The sequence below is a fragment of the Diuraphis noxia genome, unplaced genomic scaffold (assembly GCF_037042655.1).
Source record: "Diuraphis noxia isolate RWA-SAM2 unplaced genomic scaffold, SU_Dnox_SAM2 contig0002, whole genome shotgun sequence".
NCBI classification, from domain to species: Eukaryota; Metazoa; Arthropoda; class Insecta; order Hemiptera; family Aphididae; genus Diuraphis; species Diuraphis noxia.
Window position 1 is genome coordinate 13,203,008 of NW_028301712.1, and position 18,198 is coordinate 13,221,205.

Sequence of the window (18,198 nt, forward strand, 5' to 3'; positions counted from 1 at the left end):
AAAATTGTTAACATATACGAGTATAAGACACATAAAATGTTAAGTTCGATAATTCCAGGACAACAACAACCCTCAAGCCAACGAACTCCTAGCCGATGTTCATAATATTCGTAAGTCTTTCGTTATTTTGTATTTCACAAGCGAACCGTAAAATAATAAAACATTATATAAACTAGATTACTAGAACAACTCACAGTACCTATTTAATCTAGTTTTCTTAATGCTCCCGAGTTAAGGTTAATATTACATAATTCAAAGAGGGCTCTTAAAACCCTCACTGAAGTACCTATATATATATACATAGGTAATGTTATATAACAGGTTTCCCAACCCTGTTGCATATACATGTTCATTGTTCACCCAACAATTCCGAATTATTACATTACAAGCAACTAATTATAGGTTACTGTTATTATACTGCAGATATAATACTCTGGTGTGCAGCAAGTACCTACTTTAAAAAAGATATTGGAGCACATTTTTGACTTGCGCTTTCCTCGAATATCATAAATAGCTATGAATAAAATATGAATAAAATATGATATATATAATAATATTTTTTAATATAATTACACGTAAGTTTAATTTGAATACATTTAAACAAAAACTATATGTTCAGTGATTGCACGGCGTTTTTAATAGGCTTTATAGGTACACCACTGTCGAGAGTTGGTTTTTCCGATAAGTATACGGTTTTACAACACCCACGTTAATACTTATAATACCTTTACCTACGATAAAATTATATATGTTGAATAAGTTAAAATTATTATTTAACGACTGAATCACTGAATGCAATTTTAAGTAACAACGACAAAAAAAAATTAAGACGTAATTAAACTAATAGATTTTATTTATTATAAAATAGTCGTAGTAGTTGTAATTTAAAATATTTAAACAAATCATTATTAATGAAAATGTTTATGCAGTACCTTCAACCATTAAAAATGAGCGCTGTCTTACCTATTTTCGACACACCTAATTTAGCAATTTACTCAAAATATAATGTACATATACAACTGAAGTTAGGCACAACCAAACCTAAGTGCACCGTCTGTCCGTAACTATATATATTTAAGCTTAGTGCGATATTAAATAAGTTCGTTATCTAGTGATTAAATAAATAGGTAAATATTATTTTGTGTATGACTAAAAAGGTATATCTATAGTATCTATCTAGTATTCTTATACATATTATTAATAAAATTGTATATACATTTTAAAATTTGGTATTTTATTATTACTCACATAACTTAATATAATATTTTAGCATTCCATTACGTGTTAAAATATCCTAATCTATATGCTTAAAATATACTTCCAATGAAATATAATGCCCACCGTATCTATAGAATTTAAAATTTCCAAAGAAAAATTTATTGATCTGCGTGAACGATATTTTAAATATTATTTTCACAACTAGGTGTGAAAACATATATTAAGTAATAATTTATAAGTACAATAATATTTTTACCTGCGTTTAACATTATAATATAATATTTTAATGTGATGTACAATATGTGAACATAATTTGATTTAAATTAAAGATGGATTATTATAGTTTCTAATATTATTCATTTTAGTTTTCAATAAACATTTTAACTATTACATGATAATTTAAAATTACTTACATTAGTTATACATTAGGTACATTGCATTTAAATCTGTTGGTATTCATTTTTTTTGTACGTCCAAAGCTCAAAGTAGGCTTTTAAACTTTCAGGCTGCAGAAAACTAAAAATACATTTTGTACAAGTTAGTTAGGTCATAAAATATACCTAATTGGTTTGAAAAAAAAAATTGTTAAAATATTTGGAATTGTAAAGTATAATTTATACTTTGGTTATAATATTTACTTATTTTGTAGATTTTTGTCCATCAAATAAATAACTAACAATATATCTAGTAAAAATATTAATTAATCAGTTTCAACAATTTTGCTGCAAAATATTTATTTTTTTTTAAACTGTTATACAAATATACTACTTGTATCTTATTTATATTTTACACGAATATCATAATAGTAAAAATAGATTTTAGTACACGCTATTATAAATTATTAAAAACATTATAGTTAGTAACAGCTACTGAGCAGGTATCTATTACACTGAATATTCTATAAAAAGTGTTAAGTTTAAAATAATTAAGTTAAAAACGATTTTTTAGCACATATATTTACTACGCTATATCAGGTCAACAAAGGACGTTAATCTATTCGTATCTCTTTAGACATTAACCATTAATAATAGATATCGTTGCTTGTCTATTATGCAATATGGTTGACTTCTTATATGGGCCATATATATTGGTGTGTGATGCGTGCAATATGCTGACATGCTTGAATTATAATTGGGACGAATTACCTATGTTAGCCATAAATTAATTTCAATTCATTTGAATTTCATGATCAAACTTAAAAATGTACTTGTATAGAAAACCAAAATAAGTTTAAAACTAATGATACAAAGCAAACTTTCGATTTTAAACAAGTAATTTTAATATGTTATATCGTAATAAGTCTTATATACAAAGTTACAAAGTATATATCTAATTACTCGTGCATATTCAGATAATATAGTCAATCACATTACTTTTTAGTGCATGCGCACATTATAATATTTTATTACCGCGTAAAAATAACTCAATTAAAATTCCTTAGATACACATTTTTTTGTTATAACTTCCAATAATAATGTCATAACTCATAATAATCGACAATACGTTATAGTATTAGTCTTTCGAATCAATACAATACAATACATGAGAATAATGTTCCATAATTTTCCGATTATTATTTCTATTACTATCCACCACATTAGTGATGCATGGTTGAAAAATCTTTGCGAATTTGTTTCCCTATCATAAAGCATCGGTTGGTTGGGTGTATGACGATGGGAGGGGGGTACATTATAGTATATGGCCCATTTATCATCACAGCAGGTGTATATTGCTGCGTGTTCGTGCTCTCATTTAAGATTCCGCTCATAACTTTTATTATTATACTTTTTCGGAATTAATACGATTTTTCATCTTATATTACTTCATTGTAACTAGAACCGTACATCTTTCCATCTCTGTTTCCGGCACCGCTGCCTCGGCTTTTCATCCATCCCATACATATACTCGTACATATAGTTTTTATATATATATATATATTAAAAGCCCGTAGAGCTTTGGACGTTAATAAAAGCTTCGGCTCGCTGTACAATGCTGGAATTAAAACCGTCTTCATTGTTATTCTCGAAATGATTCTGGGTGGGAGACCTGTGAACCAAACAAAAAAGAAAAAAGAGAATAAATAAATACGAGAGAAGAAAAACCAAGGAGAGACGTATGTTATTAAAGGCGATGGCGGTGGAGTTTGATAAAAAGAAAAAAAGGTCGGGACGTATGAGAAATGAGCTTGGACTACCCACCATTTATTTTTATTTTTTTCAGTCGTATATTATACGTAATATGAAATACGAGAGAAATGTTCTTGCCTAGATTAATTAAACTCTCGGGAAAACCACAATATGTCACGTGCGTCTTTCGTGCCTTTACGATACATTACTAAATTCTACACATAAAAATTAAAAATATACATTTATTTTACTTTACTTTTTTTCTTTTTAAGTCATATCTACAAAGAATTTTAAAACTATTGTATAATATAATAAATATGCTGAATGCTGATGTAAATATAATAACGCCCTTAAACAGAATAATGTGATTTGCCTATATTTAAATAAATTATATGTAAGTGGGTACCTACTTGGCTACCAATAATAATCTGTATTATGCAAATGCCTAGACCAAATTAATAAATACGACTATTTGATTCCATACATAATACCTATGTAGGTATATCAAAACATCAATACATTAAAAGTTTTTCTTTAAAATTAGTTGTAAATTAATAATATTTCAATATTTGTTAATAATAATAATAATAAAGTTATAAATGATTTTATAACGATTGTATCAAAACATTTTAATTGAGTTAGTGAAGATTAAATTAAATATGGAAGACACATCGTATGGCTTAAATGGTAGGTTAGGTTAGGTTAGGTTATAGACGATAATTTTTGACAGAATTTACAATTATTTTGGCTCGTGTAAAAATTAAAATTGCTGAGGGTGATTTAATTATAAAAATGTATAAAACGTGATCAAATTTTAATTTACTCGAGCCAGTACGTGAAAACAATTCTGTTCTACAGTCTTTAATACATAATACATTTTTTGAATTGGTTCAAAATATGTTTCTCAGAAAAATGTTTACTTTAGTAGTTATCGTAACTCAATTTCACCACAAAAAAAGAACTTAAGTCGTCCACACGCCAATGCTATTGCACGTGTTATTGATATCTTTCACTAAAAAGTACTTTTAAAACCCTTGTCTACTTATCCTAGCAACGTGTTTCTAACACGTACATTTTTAAAACATTGTTCCATAAAAAAGACGTATTTTCTCTTTTAAATATTTTATTCGACACAAAAATTAACTTAACCTGAATTATTTTAAATAAGCGCCCAATATATAAGAATTATGACACAAGTTAGTTTTATTGAGGTACGACGGTATGCGATCGCCGATTTTACGGCCTTTCCTTCAAATTGGAATTATTACAAGAGCCTCAGACAGTCAAATAGCGGAACTCTATTCAATGTAAAACTCCTTGCACTTAGGTACCGCAGTCCGCAAGTACCACAGAGCGTTTGGTTTAAATAAATCCCATTGATTATATTATCATATCTGCCAGAGCGCTATTTGATTTAAAAATAAACTGCATTTACTATAGGTCACTTAGCCCACTTATGTTAACGAGCACTGTTCCTACTACTATAGGTAAGAACACAGAAGGTTGAATAATATTCAAAACCTGGTTTTAATGGTCGAAAACACTTTTGTTCGGGCGTAAAACAAACATAAAATCAGAGTCTCTATAATTAGAACACCCGTTCTACGACCATCGATTCACACGCACAATCGTCGTACCTATACGCTCTCGCTTAATCACTCGGCGTCAAAAGGACTGCTCGAGCGGCAATTTTATAAAAGCACAAATATTGCTGTCGCCTCAGCACATTTTGCTTCGCTGGCCGGACCACCTCCTTGACATTAAAATATTACCATCTATTTTACATATATATTATATTCACAATAACTGTGTACAATTAATATACGACAATAATTTATATATATTTATATATATACTACTTAATACAATATACATATATAAAAATAATATAATATATATTTTTTCATTATGTGTGACCAGTACCTTTATATCGATGTATTAAGCATCTTCTTAAGTTAAACGTGACCTTCATTCCAACTGTACACAATGTCTGAAGTATTAAAGTTTTTACACAATCCGTTGGCTAAATCTTGGTAAAATCCGCTATGGATGAATTGTAGTTGTAACAAAAATACATTTTGTAGGAATAATCAACGTATATTGTCTAATGCCTATCGCACATCGTCTAGGTTTTAAACTTTAAATATTTTAATTAAAATAATTGTAAATTATATGTAACTAAAATAAAATTTGATTTCTGTTTGACGCATTCTACATCTTTAAGAACAATAAGTAATATTTAAGAATAAAAAGTTAAATTGAAGTAAATTCATAAAGTTCCTATTTAGTTATTTGTTTACACTAAATACATATTATTTAAAAAATTCTTTATTGCAGCATCATAAACAGATAGTTATATATAATATTATATAAAGCTCAATAATTAATGATAATATTGTAATAAAACAATTTTCAAATATAATACATTATTGACTTTCTTAATAAATTCTTAAGTTTTATTTAGAATCTTATACACGATATTACGATAAATTACTCGTATTTTAAAATTTCACTTAGATTAAACTTTGTTTTGGTGTGTCTTTTCTATCTTATAATAATTTTCTAGTTTTAGACACTGTAAGAATTACTGTGGTTAGGACCGCCCTTTCACACACCCTTTATTTTCAGCAATAAAAAAAATAGGTGTTTTTCTTATTGTTCACGTTTGAAAACAAGATCATCATCAGGTGGTTTAACAAAAACATAAAATCAAGTATCTATCTTTAAAATACTAAAATATATTGATAAAAAAAAAAAAAAAAACAGAATACTTTTTCATATTAAGGTAGGACAATATTTATTTCCTCAAATGAAATAATAGATAAAACAACATAGTATAGTATAGTATAAAATATAACATTATCATTAATTTTAGAATGTATTCGTTAATTATCCTTCAAAAAACCAAATTCAAAATGAAAACCAAATCTAAGTATATATTTCATCATTCAATCATTTAGATTACCCGATTTGAAAAAATATAAAATATTTTATATCAAATGATGGAAAAATTAATTTGTAGCGACCAAATTTAATTTTTATGCAATTGGTTTTAGTTTTTAACACTGCAGTGTCACAAGACGTGTAGACATAGATAACAATATTAAAATAGCTCTAAATTAAAATAAAGGATTCAAGTAAGTAGGTGTAAGTTATTGATTAACTTTTATTTATTTATTATGCCATAATAAATTAATTTCGAACCGTTTTAGTCTCGTGTGTAAACATAAAACTATACATCATAACAGGTAAATATTATTAGATAAGAATGTATTATGTATATCAATTTAGAAATTCAAAAATTTAAATATTTACACTTTTGAAAAACCAATAATTGCACACAGCAGAGAAAAATTATCATTGCCTCTTGGTCACACCTGCAGAAATCGGAAAAATCCCAACTGACTCAATGTATTGCATACCGACTAGTCGGGCGACTACCGACAACTGTTTTACAATTTAATTTATATGATTTGTCGATTTTTGGCACCGGTGCAGCGTTTCGATTACATTCTGTGCGTATGTGTCTTAAAAACCGCGCAACAGCAATCCCGTGAGGTTGTTAAAAACTTTCAAGCATCGTTCTAGCACTAAAAATTAGAGGTTGTATCAATGAGTGTGTAAATTTGACGCATATAACCCGCACAACTGCACAAGTATATGGATCGCTCTACATTACATACCTACATAACATGATATGATAAATATTATCATTAATATATTATATTAATACAGAATATTATAACATTATAATAATGCCACTGCCGTAAATTCACCGACATCAGAGCTAAACTCAACATAGAAGACAACCTGGAAGAAGCTCTAAGTCCACAGCCAATCAACGTAGAAAAATTAATTAATTATTTAAAACAAACTAAACTATACCATCTAATTTAATCTAGATATATTTCAATATTTTTTTCGTATTATTATTATTGTTATGTATATACATAGATTATTGCTAATCATACTTGTGTAAAAAAAAATTAATAACCTTTGTTGTTGAAGCTTAAAATTAAAAAAAAAAATATTATATATCATAATAATATTATACTGTACGGAAATGCCATAATATTATTACAACAATAACGCTAGAAATAATAATAATAGGTAGTGAAATCACTGGACGAGGGCGAAAGCGTTTTTCTGCGAGTGCAGTATAGTTTTTGTATAGGTATATACCTCTATATATACGTGTATATAATAGTGGTCAGCAGCAACGGTACTTAGTATTGATCCCAGGTCCGAGTGCGCGTGGGACATCGTGCGAGGCGCGAGCGTGGCCGTGTCCGACGTGGTGCGGGGGGGGGGGGGGGGTGACAGCAGGGTGAGAGCGAGTGAGCGAGTGGGAGAACGTCGACCGGTGCAGGGGGTGCAAGGGAGGGTAGCAAAGTGGTGCGAGCGAGCGTCGGGCGATAGGGTGGTGGCGGCGGCGGCGGCGGCGATCGGTGATGATGCTGCGCTCTCGGTATTTACGCAATTAGCCGGCTACGGGTGACGTCGGCGCGGCCCTGTCGTGCGGAGTAGGGGGTGAGTCGCGCACGCGCGTTACGGATCACCTGAAACTCGGCGGGCACTATTCTTTATATAATAATAATAATATTCCGTGTTTATTATTACAAAAACGTAGGCGCGGGGAGGGATGGAAAAGCGAAGGCGCATAGATCGCGATCGACGGCCAAGAACCACCCGCTCGTATCACAGTCGCCCACCGCCGCCGCCGGCCCGTACACACCACTACGCGGCTGCTGCTGAGGTCGGTACCACCGATCGTTTATCATTTTCGGTTATACGTGAGACCTAACGCGCATATAATAATAAAATATAATACACATAGATACATGTATATTACATATAACAGATATATATATAAAGACCTCCAGGCCGGAAAAATATATACATTAACGATATTAAAACCATCACGGATGCGTGCAGTACGTATTATATATTGTATATGTGGTTCGCGGACGGGTGCGCAAGAGTACATGTGTGCGAGAAAAAATATACTATATAGAAAATATAGGCGAACGAAAATTAATCAAATTACGGCCCGTCGGCGTGTGTGTGTGTGTGTGTTTGTGCGTATGTGGTTTTTGACGAAATGGAGCGGAAATATTGGCCGGCCGTACGCGGGTTGACGATGTCATTAATTCTTGTCCGGTTTTGTTTCTACTGCGGCGCACTTCCGCGGGTCCACCGGCCTATATGTGTGGCGGTGGCGGTATATACGGTTCACGTGTCAGAAATTAATAAATCCACCGCCACTGCGAACAGGAGCGCTTTTTCATTTTGATAATGGATTTGCTCCGACCTATACATATATATATATATATATATATATATATATATATATACATTTAAGTGTGTGTGTGACCTGCGGTGTCATATAATATGTGCATACCCTTACCCTTTCGTCATGATATTAAACGTAAAAAAATATAATACTTAACAGGGCGATGGTCCTCCGCGCGTTTTCCCGTCTTAAATGAAGCGGGAAATCGTGGTTATTGGATGCTCTATGGACATCCACGCGGACACCGGCCAGACGCGCGTGTTGTACCCACTCATAGCTGCACAACGATACGCGAAGAGTACGCGGCCACACGTGCCGATTAGTCATGATGAACATAATATTATATTATTATAAATCGATCAGATAGGTTTATAGAACGATTTTGTGCAGTCATAATATTTTAACCGTTTCGATTTGTTTTAACTCCTTATGTGTCTTATGTTTAGTTTATAAAACTATAATTACGAACACTGCAGCTATAGCTCTTATAAGAAGTATACTATTCGTTTTTTAGTGAGTTTGTCGTTATTGGAGATACATATGTATACATATCATACATAATGTACCAGATTGATGACCTAGCTATGTTTTAAATTCAGATCACAACTAAAAAATTACTGCTGGTTTGATAACTTTACCTTTATAGAGAATTTACATATATATAAATTTGCGTTTCATCATTCGTCTCCCAACGAATAAAAAAAAAAAAATGTATTAAAGAGATAAACCGGTTCAAGAAAATATGATATTTAGATACAAATAGACAATTAAAATAACATATTAAGCTCTTTATGTATATCATAAATCTCTAAAATAGCAAAACGTAATGTATTTCAGAAACGCCTATAACTTTAGCAGTTGATGCTTATATATAAATAATAAATAAAATAAAAAAATGTATATACAGAATATATTCCCTATTTAACGATTTGCTATCAATACTTTGCACAGCTGTATATGGAAGTCACATGAAACTATACCTATGTATATGGTCGAAAACCAAAGAAATATTATGGCAACGCCCGCCCGCGCAAATTCGTAAATACAAATGTTATTTTTTTTTCTTATGTATAGTTTTCGATAACGAAATTAATGTTGTTTTCTCGACAGGCACTTTGTATATAAACAAATCGATAAAACTCCCATTGCTCACGATTGCTCTTATATATTCGGACAAAAGACGACTCCCGCTAATGGACATTGGCTATTCGATTTTCGGGAATAAATAAAAAACGCCTGAAAGCGAATTTCCATTTTTTTTAAACGCGAAAACATTTTTTTTATTCTCAACTGTATGTAATAAAATATAAAACTGAAAATTAAATAATTCAATTTGATTCTAAAATGTTAAGCCCTATAATAATCAAATGAATGCAATTTAACTACAAGTATAAATTAAACTTTTTTTTATTTATTTAAACTTTGTGGATACAATTAGTTTCAACAATTAAAAAAAAAAAAGTTAAACGTTATGCTAATAATATTTATAGCGATAAATAACCTGTCCATCATCTATTGAACACCTATTGAACAATTTACATAATATTAAACTATACATTTATATTCAGTTAAACAAATTAATTTGATTTTTATGCCTGGTGTTAAAATATAAAGGGCACGGTGGTATTGATTTATCTTTTAACTCAAGGACATTTTTCAATAAAATTAACTATACAAATTATAAAATTTATATATTATGGTTATATAAAACTTCATAATGTTCGTGTGTTTATTATATTTCTGTAACAAAATGTGACCTTAAAATTAAAATTTTTTGATACCTACCTCATAAAAATACACCACTGGATAGCATTTTAACACAAATTGAATTACGTAGCTATATATAATATATATAGTAGGTACTAGGTACTTTGTTGTTTCGGTTGTTTTAAACTACGAGGTTGATGTAATTTCTGCGCACTTGGTAGACTAAAGTGCCGCTGTACCAAAGTATATCCTACCTATTATACTACTTAATTTTTAAAAACACTTTTAGTTGGAAAAAGGGTTGTGATTCATTAATTTTTATGATAAAAGAAAAATATATTTATCCGGATACATATAATAACATAGAAATCGTAAAATTGAGTTAGTAAATAATAAATATGATAGTAACAAAAAATTTAAAATAATTTATCATCAAATAAAGTATTAACAGATTTTTCTCAAAGTTAAATATATTTTATACAACACCCTATTGAATTATGCCATATTATGAAAATCTCAGGCACCGAGATACGTTTTAGTTGTGTACAGTATGTATGCAATACCAATCAGTGTTTGTATTATCCTATACGTACTTGCCGTGCTGCAGGGTGACGATGAATAAAACTCCTTTAATGAACTAAAATGATCATGTCCTTACTCCTTTTATACTGCCCTGATGAAATATAATGTGTGCGCTCGGTCGACCGATAAACGAAGTTTATTATAATTTATTACGATATAGGTATGCGGTGGACAAAAATATGAAAAATTGATTTTAAGTGTCGGATATACAATTGACTTATTACAAATCGGTTAATGAGACAATTCATCATCATGCAATAAAAAATTTTCTTATATACTTACCCCGTTTTTAGATTTAAAAAAATTCTTTGTGCCTACATTTTAAAAAAAGTATTTTTTTTTATTAAGTCTGTAAATATCTATATTGGGTAATTATAATATCCACTAAAATAATCATTACTACAGGTACGGGTAATCTAATAAAGATATTATAACGTAACTCTATTAATTTATTTGACAACGCGAAATATGAATGCAAAAACTCGGGTGTTTTTTTTTTTGTATAGAACAAACCGGACTTCCGGAAAATCGTCGTTATTTTTATGGATTTTTCCTGAAACTAACACACATATTTTCTTCGATTATACCTAGAGCAGTGTGTTGTTGTGTGCGTATATTATGTCCTTCTCTCACACTCCTCCTCTCCATCACACCGAAATACCCCAATCCTACACTAGTGCATTGCGTATTATTATTATTTTTCTCTTTCTATTCGAAAACTTTTTTTGCCTGCCCACCCGAACATCCCGCTAGCACAGGACGGACGGCAATAACAATAATAACGCGTTCCACGACGGCGGCGGACTCGGTGATTTTATGGCATGGAAAAAAAAGGGATACGGTCAGTCCGCGGAATTGATGGCGCACGGTTTCCTTTCTCGCCCGACGGTTTTTATTTTTAATGCATAATGTAATGGCGTAGAGCACCCTATACTACTGGTAAAGATAGGGACGGGAAAAAACAACGTATGAGAGAAAATTTCCTTTTTTTTCTTTCTTGCTTTTCCTTCTTGGTGAAAATAACAAATCGTAAAACAAACACAAGCTCGGATATTATTCACCCGTAGCCACCGCACTGGGAGTACAAGGGGGTCATAAATTATGTAACAGGCCCCACACGAATATTTCCACATGACAGATACAAACCCTTAAGGAGAGTCGGTGGGGGATTTATTTTGATTATAATATCGTATTATTATTCGGCCGCTTTAAAGACGTCTGTGGTAAGAAATCTAGAACAAAGATGGAATAAGGGTAAAGGAATACTTCGCACTGCGAAAAATAATGGATAAACGAAAGGGTGCATTTATAACTTGAATTATACAGGGCGATTGAAATCAATATAGAGCCATCAACTACATTGAAAACAAAAATACCTATACCATCACATTTGGTTTGCCTTTCAAAGCATTTTTACTTTTAAGGCGCAGAAATATTATATTCAAATCTTAAATATCTTTCACTTTTCAGGTTTTAATACCAATAGATTTTTATAAAAGTATTATACATATATTCTATTATTGATCAATTAAAGCTGTAGATTACGATTATACAGTTTTTCTAAATAAATGTCTAGTTCCCATGTTGAACAGGTTTTCTCCACAATTTAGTTTAGATTAATTGTTACAGGTGCACAAAAAAAACTTAACACATTATGTATTTCAGTATTTGCCACAATATATATATAAATAAAAAATTATCTTTTTGACAATATCCAAACGATTTTTTTGAATTTTCTATTGTATAAATAATTTAATATTTGTATTTCAATATTGTTCACACGACAATTAAATAAACAATTTATAGAATACAATATTTGCAATTCTGTGTATGTAATGAAAAAAAAATAATGCATAATTTTTATTCTTCATTAATCATTATACTTGCAGGTATATAAGTAGTAATATACTTTACGTTAGACAAAACGTGTTCTTTTATTTTACTATATAGGTAGGCAGTTAAACAATAAGAAGTAATATTAAAAATTGAAACAATTTAAATTTTTTTATACTCTACCTAAATAACTATCACAGTGACGTATTTTTGGAGACAATAGGCACATTGTTTTATTAGCCATTATATTTATAATTACTAAATAAAAAATCAGCTTTTTTTTTGATAAATAAAGTGATAAATAAAAACTTCCATACGAAATAAAGTAACAAAATTCTGTTCAGCAATACTTTTTTGGTTATTCTATTATATAACCACATATTTAAAAATCTAACAAGCACTATCTACTGAATATCCCAGTATAAAAAACCAAACCATAAAACTACACCATAAAATAACCGAAGGCATATAAATAAAACAGACGAACGCATTCATGAAATGTAAAGCCGTAAACTTTTCGGTTATTGCCATTTCATTCCAATGTGTATGTTTTATAAACAGCCACGGACCTGCCTATTTTTCCATTTTTTTTTTTACTTTTTACAATCCCCTAAACGACCGTTAAGTCACATAAGGGCAAAGGCCATTTAAAAAAGTGCTCTCACCCTCCGAGGGTAGATTATACGTATTCATTTTAAAGTAAAAAAAAAAACTTGAGCATATAAATATATTATGTTTGGTCCACCAAATACGTAGAGGGTTCACTATCCAAAAGTGGAGTTTAATATTTAATAGAGTTAAACGTGTTTATGTACACAAAAAGCATCTAAAAAAATCGTGTATTAAACACTAACTCGGTTTTAGCCAATTGATTGCCAAAACACTTAAAATATTTATTTATTATTAATTTATAAAATTTACTTAATACTCAATAGAGGTAAAAACATTTTAACTATAGGTACCCATATTTGACTTAAAGTTCTATTCCTGAAACCGATCTTAAAACGATTTAAAAGAATATCTTTTTTTGTATTAAAATTTAATACACATTATTATTTAATCACTCATAGGCATCATACATAATATGGTTGACGATTAAAAAATTTAATGTTGTAAGTCATTATAATTTTTATTTAATAAACGCGTATACTGCTGCGATATAAAACCAATAAAACATAATCCAGTTAGGTTAAAAATACTTAAAATGGAACCAAACTACATTCATCGACGTTGGAATTGGTTGGTACCACATGGCTATTGCACCAATCTCATTATGTGTATACTAACCAGTTGTTAGGTACCTATCAAAATAAATGTTCACTATTTTGCAACTTAGTTCATTATTATAATAATTATAGTACACATAAATCATTACTAATAACTATATAACTACATACACTTATGCTTACATATTCATTAAAAATAGTATACCTACCTATATAACTTTGTATAAATAATCCCATGCGGTAAACTTGTTAAAGTTAAATTTTAATGTGGTGTATATAAGTCAAACATTTTCTACATTATGAAATTCAGTTAGATATATTTCTCTCATGGGACTAAAAAGAGGGATGATATACAACTAAATCTATTGGGACTAGTAACGTTTTTTGATTGCCGAATTGCAATAGGAATCTACCCGAAGGATTACTTTATTTCTTTCATTTTAAATGTATTGGTTTTATATTTATCAACATCAAACGAACTTGATTTAGTTTATATTTTAATAACAAAAAAAAGATACCAATCGTATAAAATTGTATTATCGTGATGACTGATTATCCTAATGATTCTATAACCAACACCAAACGTTAATGCACTAAAATGTAAATATTAATCGTAAAATAATATCTACAATTTAAAATGCTTACATTATATTATAAGTTAAATAAAACAAAAATAGGAAACAGGTATAATAATATCGTAGTTGATAATCATAATTTAAGACCAATTATAATAATTAACATCTATTAACATTTTACGTTTAATTTAAAATACATTAATTCAAGTACCATTAAAATTGTTAAATTAAAATACTATTAAGTATATTGATATACTAGAAAAAAAACATTAAAAATCAGGAAATTAATGAAAACAAAATTTTGAAACGTCATTATTTTCAGAAAAATAAACTCTACAAAACGGCTATCTTAAATTTTTTTGGCCTTATAACAAACGTACATTTTTATAAATATAATAACTAATAAGTAAGTCACTTCTTGATGTCAAAAGAAATATAAACAAATATTGTATTGATTTGTGGAACACCAAATGGCGCACTACCACGGAAAATAAGTTAAGAGAAATTAAGCACTCTGCTGAACTCTTTCCGAAATACACTGACCTGAACAGAAAAAATGAAGTAATTCTTAATCGACTTAGAATAGGCCATACAAAATGCACACATGAACCACCTTATGGCAAAGACAGATCCACCCCTATTCCCAACATACAATGAAAACTACTCCATCAAATACATAATCGTCCATTGCCAAAACTTCAATGAAGCTAGGAAAAGACTTCAACATCCCTGACAACTTGTACGAAGCAATTGGTCCATTTTCTGACTATCAAAACATAATTTTATATCTAAAAAAATTGAATTGTACAATAACATATAATAATGTAAACATTTAATACTTTTGTTAAAGCTTTTTATTATTATAGTTTTAATGCACATTAGTTAGTTATAAATAAAAAAAAAAAGTAAATACACATCCAAGTTATCTCATCAGAATTTTAAATTTTGTATATATATAGGAAAGATATTATACCTTTAAAACTTATATTATTTAAGTTAAATATGCATTATTATCTCAAAATGTATTTTATAATTAATAAATTAATCTAACAAAAAAAAAGGTATTACGACTTAAAGGCATCCAAAGTTTGGAATCTTAGGAATCTTAGATTTTACTACAATTATGCAGAAAAATTAAATAATAACAATATATTTGTAAGGTTGACAATCTTCATATTTTCCTAAATCATATTATTTTATAATATTTATATATGACATCTACGTTATCATTATGCAAAATATTTATACTTAATTTTAATCAACCTCGTTCATTCCAAGGTTTGCTGACAAGTTTGCTAAAAAATTAAGCTAAAGCTTTTCGGGACTCTCTGGTTCCTAAAAAAATCGAGTATATTTACCACAAAAGAAAGTGAATGAATCTTTTTAGAGAGATTAACGAACCAGTGAGCTTATACCACCACACAAAGGCCACCCCTATACACGAGCGTCTGTCAATCGCCGATATTATCGACTTATCTCCGTGCACCATACGCTGAAAAAAAAAACAAATTAATTTTCGCAACAAGGAATAGGCGTTGTGGCAGCTGATTGTGAATTAAAGAACGTGCTTGCACGCATAGGGTGTGTTGTTACGTTCTGTGAGTAGAACGGTGGTGATGAAAATCCACTCTCTTCCATAACTTTTCTCTCCACGCGCGCGCAGGTCATTAGGAAGACCGGACTTTGCAGGAGGGACCTCCGCCCCTGGCACCCCAATTTAATTTATGCGGCATCACACGCGGCCGACCCTCGATGTTTCGAGCACCCGAGACACGATCGTGATCTGATTCCAAAAACAACCACCTCATTTTTTTTTATACTCTTTAACCACTCCTCCCTCCAACCACCACCACCACCACCACCACCAAACCCTAATCTTGCTCCAATCATTACCACAGTTGACGGGTTGTTTTTCCTGTATTCACACCCTTCCGCTCTACCCTTTGGATTTTATTTTTTATTCCTTATATTTTAAATGGGTTTATTAATTCGGACGCCATTTTCTTCCGAGGCGGCAATGTTGGATGAGAAATTATCACCATCTCTTTACCACGTGTACACACACACACACACACACACACACACATAGAATATACGTATGTTTCCTTCTATTTCTGTACGCGTCTCTGGTATATTTCAGAATTTGTCGGAGAAAAAAAACAACAACTTTTCTGGACGCACAAGGGGTTGCTGTTGCCACGGCACGAGCGTAGGAATAAGCTTAAAGGAAGCCTTAATGCCGTTTCAGCGTAGTTCGCCCTCTGAATAATCAAAATTTATGAGTTTCCTACGAACCCTGCGAAATGACGGTATTCTATCCCGACACCCTTCCACGTCCATATCCCTTCAAACACCCCTTGGCCGCAATTCACGTGATCACAATATTATATGTAGCCAGGGACAACCGCCACCGCCGTCGACAGTGCGTGTACGGACCCCACACGTATTGGTCATGTGTTACGCTGCTGGACAACAATATTTTGCCATTTACAGTACAAAAAACAACGTTCACCCGCAAAATATAATAAATAATACAAATTTGCCAAATATAATATTTTATTTATTATATTATAGTTATCCAATAAATTCGTTGTGATGCTCTTATAGTTTCAAAATGTGCTACGCATAGTGCAAATCATTTTCTTTAAAAGCAATTGGGAGTGTCTTTAAATGGCCTTTAAATGAAAATTGTAATTAAGTCTATTACTTTTGACATTATAAACATAATATTTTTAGTTTATTAGTTGATAATACATTAAACACCTAATAATACGAGTAAAATTAAGTAATGCGTCATACTTTTTTAAATATTTGTTCATATAAATTCTTACTTACTTATTAAGCATACTCGCATACCGTAGCTATTAGTACTTAAAACAATTTTAACTTATGTATATTTCCATTATATTTGTTGTATTAATATAAGTTTTTTTCCTTTATGACGTATACGTTACTAACTTTAATAGTGGACTGACCACTATTGAAAGTAAAATTAATGTTTAAAACTTTCAAACATACTTACCCATCCCATACATATAGATTGGACATTTTATATTTATACATAAGTTTAATCAATAATATACTTTAATGAAGCAAAGAAATTATTTTTTAAATTCCTAGTTTCTTTTAAAGTTGTGAAAATTTTTTGATTTATCAAATTAATCTTCATCATATACATATATTTTTTTAAACGCTAATAACTCTCATAGTAATGATGATTAATTTTAGTTTTATATAATGAAATTTTAAATTATGATTTGTGATTTTTAATTTTTACAGTTTTAATTTTAATTCAACAAAATTATCTTATATGTCTAATATCAATCATATTAATTAATACTAAATTATTCAACATCAGTTCAATTCATTTTTCTGCTTTAAAAAATAATATTTTTGCAATACATAAAACACTAATTTTTCTAATCAATAATATATTATTTATATTATTATCAATATTAATATTATATTAAGAATTTTATAAATTTAAATTTCCTCCAATCGTAAATTATATTAATAGATTAGATATAAGTATATAACCTAATTTGTACTGACGCTTTATTACATTTTGATATTTTAGAAATTCAAAATATTATTTTCAAAGTCCAACCTTTTTTTTATTATTAATAAAAAATGTCTAT

At 29.9% G+C, this 18,198-nt stretch overlaps 1 long non-coding RNA gene across 5 annotated transcripts in view; it reads right to left on the minus strand.

The window, feature by feature from the left end:
* Positions 1–18,198, minus strand: part of LOC107167637 (uncharacterized) — a 67,106-nt gene that overhangs the window by 20,805 nt on the left and 28,103 nt on the right. For 4 of the 5 annotated variants that reach the window (XR_016190627.1, XR_016190626.1, XR_016190628.1 and 1 more), the window contains 2 exons: positions 3,063–3,264; positions 1,632–1,734 (listed from right to left, as the gene is read on the minus strand). This is a non-coding gene — a long non-coding RNA (uncharacterized LOC107167637). Of the gene's footprint in view, positions 1–1,631; positions 1,735–3,062; positions 3,265–15,721; positions 15,896–15,961; positions 16,053–18,198 lie in introns of those variants that run through there. The other variant, XR_016190625.1, reaches the window with a different exon arrangement.